The sequence below is a fragment of the Protopterus annectens genome, chromosome 2.part1 (assembly GCF_019279795.1).
Source record: "Protopterus annectens isolate FY-2018-M chromosome 2.part1, PAN1.0, whole genome shotgun sequence".
Taxonomy (NCBI): Eukaryota; Metazoa; Chordata; order Ceratodontiformes; family Protopteridae; genus Protopterus; species Protopterus annectens.
In genome coordinates this window covers 461,027,390-461,039,820 of record NC_056729.1, presented here as the reverse complement: position 1 = coordinate 461,039,820, position 12,431 = coordinate 461,027,390, and positions in this window count along the sequence as shown.

The window sequence follows — 12,431 nt, the reverse complement described above, 5'->3', positions numbered from 1 at the left end:
TGTCATACAGCATGCATTTGAAGGGATGATTTCATCATTGTACTGCAATGAGTATGTTTTATCTAAAAAAAGAGTGTAAGACTTGGGAGATCCCTCCCTTTGTGTAAATGTTATCACTAAGTGGAAGTGAACAGATCACATCAGTTTGATAAGCCAGTTCTTCCTGTCATTATATTCAAACTCACTCATACTAGGTAGATATTGCTTAATTTGTATACCTGCCTAAGTCCACTATCTACAGAGCTGTGTAGTAACTGCTGTCACCACAAGAACAATCTTGTTACAAGTTTCAGACAACACACATTTGAAGGGATGACTTCATCATTGTGTTGTAATGCATATGTTTGATCTAAAAAGGAGTGCAACACTTGGCAGAACTCTTTCCCTATGTAAATGTTGCACTAACTGTAATCATCATTGTCATTACATTCAGACACATTCATACTACCAACAACGAGGGTTCAAGGAACTCAACACTAGAAGAAAGACAGCACCAAAAATTGTTCCCAGAACAAACCACCATCCACGAATATGTCACAAAGAACTTCTTTTATTGAAATACAAAACGAAGGTCGAGCGCTTTCATCTACCCAATGTAGATTTCATCAGAACACTGAATATATCAAACCTTGTCTATTAAATACTTTAAAATACCCGCCTAAAACACCACCTGACCAATTAAACTACCATTAAGTTTTAAAGACATAAGAACATAGATTTGGTAAAACCCATATAAACAGCCTTCTAAATATTATCAGTATTAATAATGGTTAAAAAATGCCTAAAACAGCATCAAAATTCAATCATATAATAAAAGTTCTCTATCGGTGGAATATGAACCATACCCCAACTGTAATAATACATACTAGATGAATGTTTCATATAAAATATGACAAATGCAAATATATATATAACAAATACAATATATAGTTATGACCTGCCTAAATATATTGTGCATTACCAAAGTATACAAATGCCTATATTTAACAATGAAAAATTATTTTATATACATATTTGATTGAGTGTATATGTATATATGTCTATGTGTCTCTCTCTGACAAAACTACAACATTGTTAATTTCTTATAAGGGGCTTAGTAGGAATATTTTCATTGATACCTGGTGGAATTGCCACTAAGCCCCTTATAAGAAATTAACAATGTTGTAGGTCATTAACTGACAATATCTGTATTAATGTACAGTGAGATGTTCCCTCATTTAAATAATAGGGATTTTTAGTTAAAGCCTTGAAGTAGTTGTACCATATCTATTTGATTGTAATCCATTTGTGTTTATGTCAGTTAATACAGTCTATTTTATGAGTAGTATTTTAGGAATGTAGCATGCTATACAAATAGTTTTCAGTATTTGAAAGAATGCGAGTGAATTGGTGAGATTTTTACATAATTTATCTTGGTCTCTTTGAGAATGGTTATAATCTAGTATTTTGTATATATTTTTCATATATTTTTAGGTATTTTTATTGAATTAATATTGAGATTGGTTAATTAATTTATTGGTAAACAAGGTGTGTTGTCTATATAAATAGAGAGCTGTGAAAATTGTTTAATGTCTGATGAAGGTTGAGCACCTGCTTGGCTGAAAGCGCTTACATTTAATAAATTTTCCATACCATTTTTTACCAGCTTGTTTACGCTTGTTTCAGTTTTTGTTTGTTTTTCAAGTTTTAAGTATTGTTAGATATACAGATTATATTAGGTAGCAGGGATGGATATACAAGATATACAATATAGACAGGGATGGTGATGGACACTAGAGATTGGGGGACACTATGATTGGAGACAGGTATAGGACTTCAGAGGACCAACCCTGTCATTCATGAATACAGTGGAAATCTAGTCTTCACCCTCTGAAATGTCTCCTCTCTCAGACACCTAAGTCAGTACTGGATGGGGCAAAAATTTGCCAATCACTCCATAATTCTTTCTCTCCAGCCAGTGCAAGCACTGATACACCATCCATGGTCTCTTCCACCAGCCCTGTCAGCTACAATGGCACTACTCCCAGTGGGTAGCACTGCATCAGCCCCACCTGGGCAGAGCTACCTGATGCAGGTTGTGCAGGTAGCGCAGGAGTTGTGGAGCTAACACTGCTATGTTGTGACCTAGAAGTGCTGGGTGCCACTGCATCCACCAGTGGAAGGATGGTGGTCTGAGCCCCTGTGACCAGTCTAGCTTTCTGTGCTGGGGGTCCTGATATAGCAGAAATGATAATTCAAATGTAATTTAAAAAATAGATATTTAGAGGATGAGGGGAGAGACAGCAAAAAATATCATAAATATCATGTCATTGTAATATATCACAGTCAATGTATATTCCCACAAAGGAGTGTGAAGTTATACATTCCTGTTACAGTAAGGGTTAATCTCCATAATATTATAAACACTATCCAAAATGTGTGACTTATAGAAAAGCTGATTTGTGCATTATACAGCATGAAAAATGTAGAGTGGAATGAATATTTTTTTCTAAATTATTGATTGCATAATAATAATAATTAATTGATACAGAGTAATTCTTGCTAGGATTTGAACCCAGACAAATATTTGTTCACTGAACCATTGATTAATGTTATGTTGCAGGAGCTATTTGTGCTAGCTGTTACTTTGTCAAACAGTTATGGACTGATGTCCAGAGATCTGATAACCTATTTTTGCAATCAGTGCTATTATGAAATGGCCGTTAGTCATACCTGAACCCATACTTACCCCTTGTCTCCTCGAGGCATTGGAGTCTGTCTGAATGTACCTCCCTGTTTCCCTCAGTCTTTGCAGAAGTTATACATAACAGAAAAATTAACATAATGAACACTTGCTTGTGTTGTGAAATCACGGTATTGTGTTGGCAGGTTATGTGACACTATGCTTACACAACTGAAGTAGCTTCCCAGTCTGAAAATATTCCTCCTTTTGGTGAAGACTGACTTGCTTTTACCTTTTTAAGTCTCTATAATAGGGATGGCATTGTTTGCCTATATGTGGGATGCCATGCCAGTTTCATGAGTAACAACCTTGGATAAGCTATTCAAAGCCTCAGCCTTGTACTTTGACCCAATATAGTCACCCTGCAGAAGTTTCAGCTATAAAATTTAATAAGGAGTCCTACAAAAATCTTGGAATCCTCCCAACACCACTCTGTGCTCTAAATGGGGCACTGCCTCACCATCACCTGCCATGTCTTCTCAAAGATCTCAGGAAAAATGGCAAGGAAATGGCGCCCAAATCATATCTTGTATGCATCAGCCTGTGCACAGTAATGGACAAGTTCACCAAAAACAGTTGCATAACACAAAGCACAGAAATGGGCTGGTATTGAATGTGTGTGTGTGTGTGTGTGTGTGTGTGTGTGTGTGTGTGTGTGTGTGTGTGTGTGTGTGTGTGTGTGTGTGTGTGTGTGTGTGTATTAACTCTTCAATGTCTTGTTTAGGTGAAAAATGTGACAGCAAGACTTGGCCATGTGTGCTGATCAGTATATATACAGATGCCCCACTGTGACACCAGCAAATGTTGGTTAATGTTGAAATCTAAGTTACATTTCGATTGATACATTGCCAACTTTGGACGTGTACTCTGGGATGGCTGATAGCATTCATAACATGAGCATTATCCCACAAATTTGACATAAAAACTTCCATGATTTTGTTAGTATTCAGTGTTGTCCGGTATGTACATTTTGTTTAAGAAATATGCAATGCCTTGTTGGCACATAAAATGTTAGCAACTGTGAGTGATACCATTTTGGCATTGAACCCATGACAAAAAGGAACATGACATTTTTTGGACTCTGTATATTTAATGCTAATACCCCAGGGAAACTGATGTTCCAAAAGCATAAGTTGTAGTATACAATTTTGTACATGAGTAAATATATCTACCTACTTCTGACAACCCTGTAAGTGTACAGTGTTCCTTTACTGGAAAAATAATTTTAGGCAAATATGTTTTGCTGTAGAAAAAATTACCATTACATTGATTTTTTTAAATATCTTCAGTGCTAATTGATGCATGCTGAAGCCAAGCTCATTTGCGCAGCCAGCTGCAAAATCTTAGTGCATCCATAATTATTTTCTGAGTTTTTGCCATATTTACCTTCATTCCTGAATAGAGACATTGTTCCATATAAGCAATAAGACACAATACAATTGTTGATCATGTGTAAATTGGAGCTGTTGTTTTCAATGACCACATTATGTATTTATGGGAAAATAAATATAGAGGAAAGGTCCATAGAAAAAGTGATCAGGACATAATGTTCTTTACAGCTAATACCAGTACAATGTACACTGAAACAATGTTCAAACATGTTTGGGAAGTTTTGTTCCTATGCTCTTCATATTTCAGTCTTGCGTTATCTTTTATTTATTTTCCTCTTGGTATTGCACATGTACTGCTTACTTCACAGCATGCACACATATGTGGGATATTGCTATAGTCATAGTAGTAAGCAATGCAGGTGACAAATGTAACATTATCATGCTTACCACCCAAAGTCCATAATTATATTGCAACATAACATTATATATTTTATGTACATCTCAACTTAAAGTAAGCAATAACAAGATCACACATGTACTATGTCATATAAAAGTAACCTATCCCTAATGTGGATTCAAATCCTGCAATGATTATGCTGGTAGTCATACCCTTTATTAACACATTGAGCCATTGAAGAAGTTGCATAACAGAGGTATTTTCTGCTGAGTAAAGCTCACCTCCATTGGTCTCATTTGCATGACTGATGGCTAAGTTGTTGTGCATGTGAAATTAAATTTTGAGTTTTACAGTAGGAAGTGAACTGTCATTCAGTAAAGAACAAGGAGTTAATGAGTTATTAAACTTTGTGGGCTTATACAAGTAAAATGTATGAAGTGAGGATCTTACTTTGAACACTGCACCTACGGCTTTACAAAGAGACATTAACATTATGAGCATGTTTTGATACCTGAACATTTACATACAAAAATAATGTCAGGTATGTGCTTAGCACTGTATTTCTGAAAGTTAGATTTACTCTACACTGTACCCATGTTATCATACTGCTGTCATTTGTCCTCTCACAGTGCAGTGTGTGACTGTGAACATTGGAGAAGTGAGGATGCTAAAGAATGGGAGGTTACAAACAACTGTCTACAAGGCATGAGTTTCTGATTTCAGTTGCTCTGCATTACTTCATTGCATTACCTTTGTACAATGAATGCATTGCAGTTGGCCAATGGTATGAACCTTTCTTTATAAGCTGTGCATATGGTATATGTTACAACTATTTTGTCATTGCAGGAACCTCTTCTTACAAAATGTTAAAAAATTGTGTGTTAACATTCACTTTAAACTCGGTAAATATAGCAAACCTTCTCAGTAAGCCTTTTTTCTCTGATACACCCTCTGTAGGTGTACTTCTCATTAAAAAGGATGTTAAGCAAATATTTGGAAAAGCAGAACTGCTAATGAATCACACTTGCAAAACATTACCATGCCAAGACTCTTAATACTCACTCTTGTACTGCTCAGGCATGTGCATGTTATTATGTAGGAACTAACACTGTGTTTACCTGGCCAGCAAGCTGAGCAGTTTGAGTGATTAAGGAATGATAATAGAATGAGATTTAATTAGCATATTAAACATGACTGGGGATGAGGGTAATATACACTATATAAACATGACGTGAGGTTATAGAAATTCCATTATACTAGGGAAGACTGCTTGGTTTCCCCAAGTGCTGCCAAACAAAATTGATGAAATCATTGTCAATTTGTAATATTTAGATAACTGTCCAAAAATCTTACAAGTTTTGGTAATCTTCTTTACAAGTACTGCTACATAGTAATATGATGATAACTTGTTTGCAATGACTGTTGTCTAACCTAGCAAAGTTGTACTTTTGAAAGAAATAAACTTTAATTAATGCATTTATGCCTTACTTGAATTTCATGAGTGTCAAGCAAGATCCCTACATGTTCAGACATGTATCTGAATTGTAGGAGCTATGTGGGTTATTGTTACATTAGCCAACTGTTCCCTGCCTACTCTGCTGTATCTGTCAAGTGGTTGTATACATTCTTCTATGTGCTACAAAGAACTTTGTTCTCTTCTGCTGTCGTAACTTTTATCCTTTAGAGGAATGCTTACATGGATATTACAGGGCTTGCATTGTTATTTTTAGAACTATTTTGTACGATAGTAAGTGATGCCTGCATAATAACATATATTGTTCCCCATAAGTGTAACAGCTCCCCCCTTGTCATTTGGTCTAATATGGGTGTTTTTGTATTTTTATTTTTTCTATCACAACAGGATTACAGCTACTAAATCCAAAAGTAAGAGATAATCCTCATGGAAACCTCCATTTTCAGATGTGGAAAATTAGATCAAAATACTGGTCCTCCATCTCCATGGGGCATGACTCCAAGATCCACTTTCTAAAGACAAGCTTTTCAGTCACCATGTCTTGTGGCATGTGGTTGATGATGTAAATGCTGTGGATGGCCAGAACTGTGGCTAACTAATAGACAAACATGCAGTCATTAACATGATAACAGAGGCTACTGATATAACAAAGGCTGTGGCATGGGAGCAAAGGGCTATGGGTGCTAGGCATTCAACCAAACCACCACTCACTTAAATGGATGAGCTCATGTCAACTGTAATGGATTCAGGCACATTAGATGTGTTTCATAACATGGTGCTGGATGTTAGGGAAGACGTAGAAGACAACCAGAGGATTTCCACTAGTGATATTCCAGGAATGCCGTTCAAATATATAAATTAGGTACTTATTTATTTATTTATTTATGATTTCTAATAAGGTTTATTAAGTTGTATGTCTATAATACCTCTATCAACAGAAATGTCTGTATCTAGAGACATCTGGCATTGAGGTACAACGACCATCTGCACGTGGCATGGACATACCTTTTTGGTATTAGCTATATATATTTCTCCCTAACATTATTTGCATTTGCATGCATGGCTGATTTATTTAGGCACAGGTATTTTATTCATGTTTTTTTATTTTATTTTCTGTTTTCTTGGTTTATTTACAGGTGAGGCATTGTTTGGCATCAGTACTGTTGACCTCCTTCCTCCTGATGTTAGTAGATCAGTACCCTCTGTTGAAAAGGACTGTGATGAACAGCACAATCTGGGGTTACAGAGGCTATGTCTCACATGGAGAGTGTGGCTTCCACATCTCCTCCCCACAGAATGGACACACTGTCATTATGTCTACACATACTCAAGACAAAGGCGCATCTAAGAGTAGGCAGGTTGATAGGGACACATTTGACCAGGGTAATGTGGTTTTCCCATTTGCAGTGTTGGTGCAATCTCCCCTTACCCTTTGCAAGAGTGAAGTACTACACAGAGATGTTGGTAGAGGTGCTTACAGAAGGTATGTTTACCACCCTCTCCCATGATGTTGGTGTGCAGTATCTTCCCCCCAATGTATGTGCAGGGCCATCAGTCATAGAGGCACAGAAAAAGTTCTACCAGGGCCTTGGAAAAGATAGTTAAGACTACTGCATGTCATGCATTCTGATGTATGAGACTGCATCAAGAGTGTGTGTGTGACTCCTTGGACATGGTGAATGACACACTGGACTGTGCAGTGTTTTCTGTTTGCTGCAGAGGGGGAGAATCCATAGGTTTATAGGTTCATAGGTGTGTACTAAGCTAATGGCCCTGGGGCCTTTACAAGCCTAGCCCAGAGAAGTGCCCTGGCATTGTGCTGCCTGTTGTTAGTTCCCTATGCCTCTAAGAAGTAGATCCACTGGATTAATTCCAAGGGTGAACTTTCTATTTCCCATCCACTCATCAAAATTTAGGGCTAGTGATGTGCTCTGCTTGACATGTATGGGAAGTCTATTTCAGAGCATGGGCAGCCTCTGGGTTATAAACCTGTCCCTCCTGCATGTTCTGTTGATTGTGATAATGAAGTTGAGGTCTCTGGAGCATGTGGTACAGAGGGAGTGGGATTTCTTTAGATGTAGCATTTCTAACAGAGCTGGGTCAGACATGGCTATGTAAGTCAAGCAGAGATCGTCTCTTAGTAGAGGATATGAGACAGAGAATAGCTGGAGTTCTTTTGAGTCTGTCCATGTAGGACATGTGTTTAAGGCCTAGAATCATCTTTGTGAGGTACTTTTGTGGTCACTCCAGCTGTTGCAGGTGTCTAGTGAGGTAAATGCCAAATGGGGCATTATATTCTATGATTGGTCTAATGAGGGAAGAGTAGAGAGAAATGATGACCTCTTTCTTCCTGGACTGAAAACCCTTGGTAATGAGATGTGCCACATAGAAGGACTTTCTGACCACAGTGGCACTGTGGTGGTCGAAGGAGAGGTTGCTGTCAACTTGTGTCCCCAGATCTGTTATAATGCCTTCAGTGTTCAGTGGGCTTCCATCAATGTGGTAATTAGTGGGAACTGAGTTTTTCCCAAAGGGGATGACAATGCATATTTTGGCATTAAGCTTAAAGCCATGATTTCGACACCAGTCATTGGTCTCAGTGAGGCAGTAAGAGGATGATCTGCTTGTACATTGTTAGATATGAGCCAACATGGCCATGAATGTGAGAGATCCCACTCCTACATTGGTACTACTTTCACTGCTACATTGCTGGTGGATGAGTCCACATCCATATGCAGATGGCCATTTGGTCATGACCATGAATGTAGTTGTGATGACAACTCCACCAAAAGACATCATTCATATTCAGGTTGCACTCTAATTTCTAGCCATGGTCATGGAACTAGCCCTGCAGCTCCTGTTAAAAGTAGATCATGTGGTCAGGGTATCCACAGTGAACTCAGTCTTCTACTAAGCACAGCTCAAACCTGTCTCACATGTCATGGCATAGTGTTGGCACAAATGCTGTAGCTGTGTACCTGCAAACCCACACACAGTGTACCTCACATTGACCATGACACCTCAATGCACAAACATTCCTCAAAATGGATTTCTTTATATCTGGAGATACTGACCCTGACAGTGCATACTTGCTCTGACCTCATCTCTCACCCTCACATACACTTTCTCTATGCCATGTGACACACACATATAGACTCACTGAGCAAATGATGATCACTTTGCTCTACCCTTTGCACAATCTGTGATTTAGGGTTATCTATATCTGATGCACAGCAAGGTCAGATGTTTGTTTAGTCAATGGTCATGTCTTCAGTAGTATATGTAAACATTTTCACTTTTGTTTAATCTGCTTAACTTCATTAGTGCTATTATTCATAGTACTAGCAGCAGTAGGTAATATTAGTTGTGTCATACAGCTTACTCAGGCTATTTTGTCAATGATGCTGAGATTAACTGACTACTGCTGGGGTGTCTGGCTTGGGTTGCTCTTGTCTGATGCACAGGCAGTGCGTAATGATACTGACATTACCCTACCCCAAGTGGGGTTGTTTGACATGGATCTGCTTATGCATGATGCACAGGGTTGCAATAAAATACATATGAAAGTAAATATTTGTGTTGCATTTGAATGCATCATAGTTGGTGACTGTTTTTGCTTCATATAGCCATCATTGTTATGACATCAAGTACAGATAATCATAATTTTTTCCTTAGTACTTACTTCTGAGTATATACTGTAATATCTGTCCTTTACAGGTCCATCACTCAACAAAACCAAAATGGTGTCCAAGGAACGACAGGCCAAGTACTGAGAAAATATGAAGCACTTTTTGTTTGACACAAATTATCAAACTTCTTCAGATAAGGTACAATCAAAAACCACAATGTTGAAAAAGTTGCCAAACAAATCATGTGATCCAGTACAACCAATCATGAATTGTTAGGTTCATCACTCACCTTTGTTACTGTTGCTGAGAAAGTCCTAGTCTAGGGTTGCCTGTGTTTGGTGCTCACAGTAGTCAGCCATTGAATGGGTAGGCAAAGCTTTGCTTGTTTGTTTATATATATATATATATATATATATATATATATATATATATATATATATATATATATTACTGTTTGGATCTGCTTTGCCCTTTTAAGTGGTGAGTGTATGTGCTATTCATTGCCTCTTAGCCAGTGACATAACATACTTTGGGCTTGGAAATTGTCAAGGGGGGGTTGGGAGTTGGCATAATGACTAATTTGGTTACCTCACAGACACAAAATACAGGATTTGATTCTCACCTTTCACCTTTATTCAGTGGCTGATTACTGGCTAGCCATTTAAATGCTTGGAAATGGATTGCCTAGTATTAACCTATGAATACCTCTATATGCCAATATCATTCCCACCTACTGGTTCCTCATCTATGTTAGCTGATTCTGGCTTTGGTGCAGAAAAATGCAGTCCTTGTCCTGGGGCAGTCTGCTGCAACTGTTTTCTAAGTATAATGTTAAGTAACATGGCACAAACAGTCAGAAGTTTGGCAAAGGCAGCAGCGTCATATTGTGGGGCACTTCCAGATGTATCCAGAGAGCAGAATCATGACGTGAGCAGGCTAAATACAAACTCTATGATTTTTCTAATTTGTGTATATACAGTGTTTTAATCTTGCAAGTGGGTTTGTAAAGGTTTCTTGTACAACTCGTGGATGAAGGTTCTTGTGTATATCTTGCATTCCCCACTAGATGTCCTTGTGGGACGTTACCCCTTGCAAAACTTAGGTACAAATCACAGTTGTGACATAGGTCTGAGTCATTGAAATTGCCAGGGTGAATGCATACACACAACATAGATGATATCTTGTGCATTAAAGACCACATGACAGTGGATGGAGAGATACCCCTTAATGTTCATCTATCGTCTTCCCAGGTCACCAGGTGGGGCTTTTATTTCAATACGGATGCAGTCTATGGCCCTCAGTACTTCAGGGAAATGGGATATGGCATAAAACATTTGCTCTCCCACGTGTTGCATCATTGCACTGAGGAGCTGGTGGAGTATTCTTAAGGCAGAGGCCTGTAAAATCTCCATTGTGTCCCCTGTAGGTCACTGAAAAGTCCCTGCAGCTAGCGTTCATAAAGCTACACATACTTAATTTCCACTAGTTCTCCACGATTCTCATGGGACTTCAGGTGACAACGACAGAGTCCACAATTTTCTGTATAGGATCCCTGTCCACCATACAGCACTTTAGTATTTCAATTCCATGTAGTCCACAATAGGTCAAATGTTGCTGAGGTCGGGCAGCGGCAGCACCTTGTATGAGACCGTGTTGCAGAAACAGTTTTATTCAGACTGCAGCAACCCCTAACATTTTTTAAGTTCTTCTGTGTCTGTATTCCAGAATGTGTTGGAATTCAGAGCTAAAGCAAGTACTTCGGGTTTGCATTCATTCTATAAATTTCTGAATCACTCCGCAATGGTATTTTTTGTTTTATTTGCATATACCATGGCTGATTATATGATAATTAGCATATTTGGCTGCTAACTCTTGTTTTGTACCTAGCCCTGATGTGTAATGCTTTTTTCTGAATCACAACCTGATTGCTTGACAGTGTTCTTCTCTCACAAGAATTTGATGTGATGAGCAGGCATTCAAGTATCTCTGCACATGGGAATTCCAACCGTTTTGAAGAAAGAGGGGTTCAGAAAAAAATGTCAAAAATAGGCAAAATATGGCTGCCACCTTTTCATATGCCTAAAGTGGGACATTTTTTTGTAGAAACCTGAGATTTTGCAGGACAAACTATACCTACAGCCAGTTCAAAGGACATAACCACTTTTTTCCAAAATAAAAGCTTATTATTGTAGCATTTGAGTTGCTTATACCATTTCATATATCATTTAGGTGTTTCAGATGCAAAATAATTGTTTTATGTAATTATTAAAAAATTAGGAAATAATTTTTGGTACTAAAATCTCAGGACATTTGCCATTTTTAGTTTTTTTTTGTAGGCCACAGCTGCCCCAATAGGGACTGTCCTGCACAAATAGGAACGGGTGGTAACCCAAAGGCAAAATAATTAGTAGTTTTGGAACAGTCCTCTTGAAAATGTTGTGTACTGAAGAGGTAAACACTGTAGACATCTTGCATGTAATTATTTTGGAAGAATGTATCCTTTTTCATGCGTAATTACCCATACACATGACATACCAATTTTAGGAGGTATGTTCCTATTTTCAATCTTGATTTACCACTTCATACAATTTTCTGAATCCCCTTTATCACGCACAATTTTTGAAGCTGTCGAGTTCAAAAAAAAAAAAAAAACACACTACAAGACCAATATACTAGTGACACCAAAAATTTAAAGGAGGACACATCTTATATCTCTCTTTTTCAGAAGCAAAATTAAATGACCATTTGTGATAGCATTTTGTGACACAGTTTAGTAATGTCTACAGATTTTACATTATCTCTTTGATAATATGCTTATAATTTTCCCTCATTTTTGTCATTCTCTATTTTTTCAGTGTGTTTCTAAGTGATATCCCAT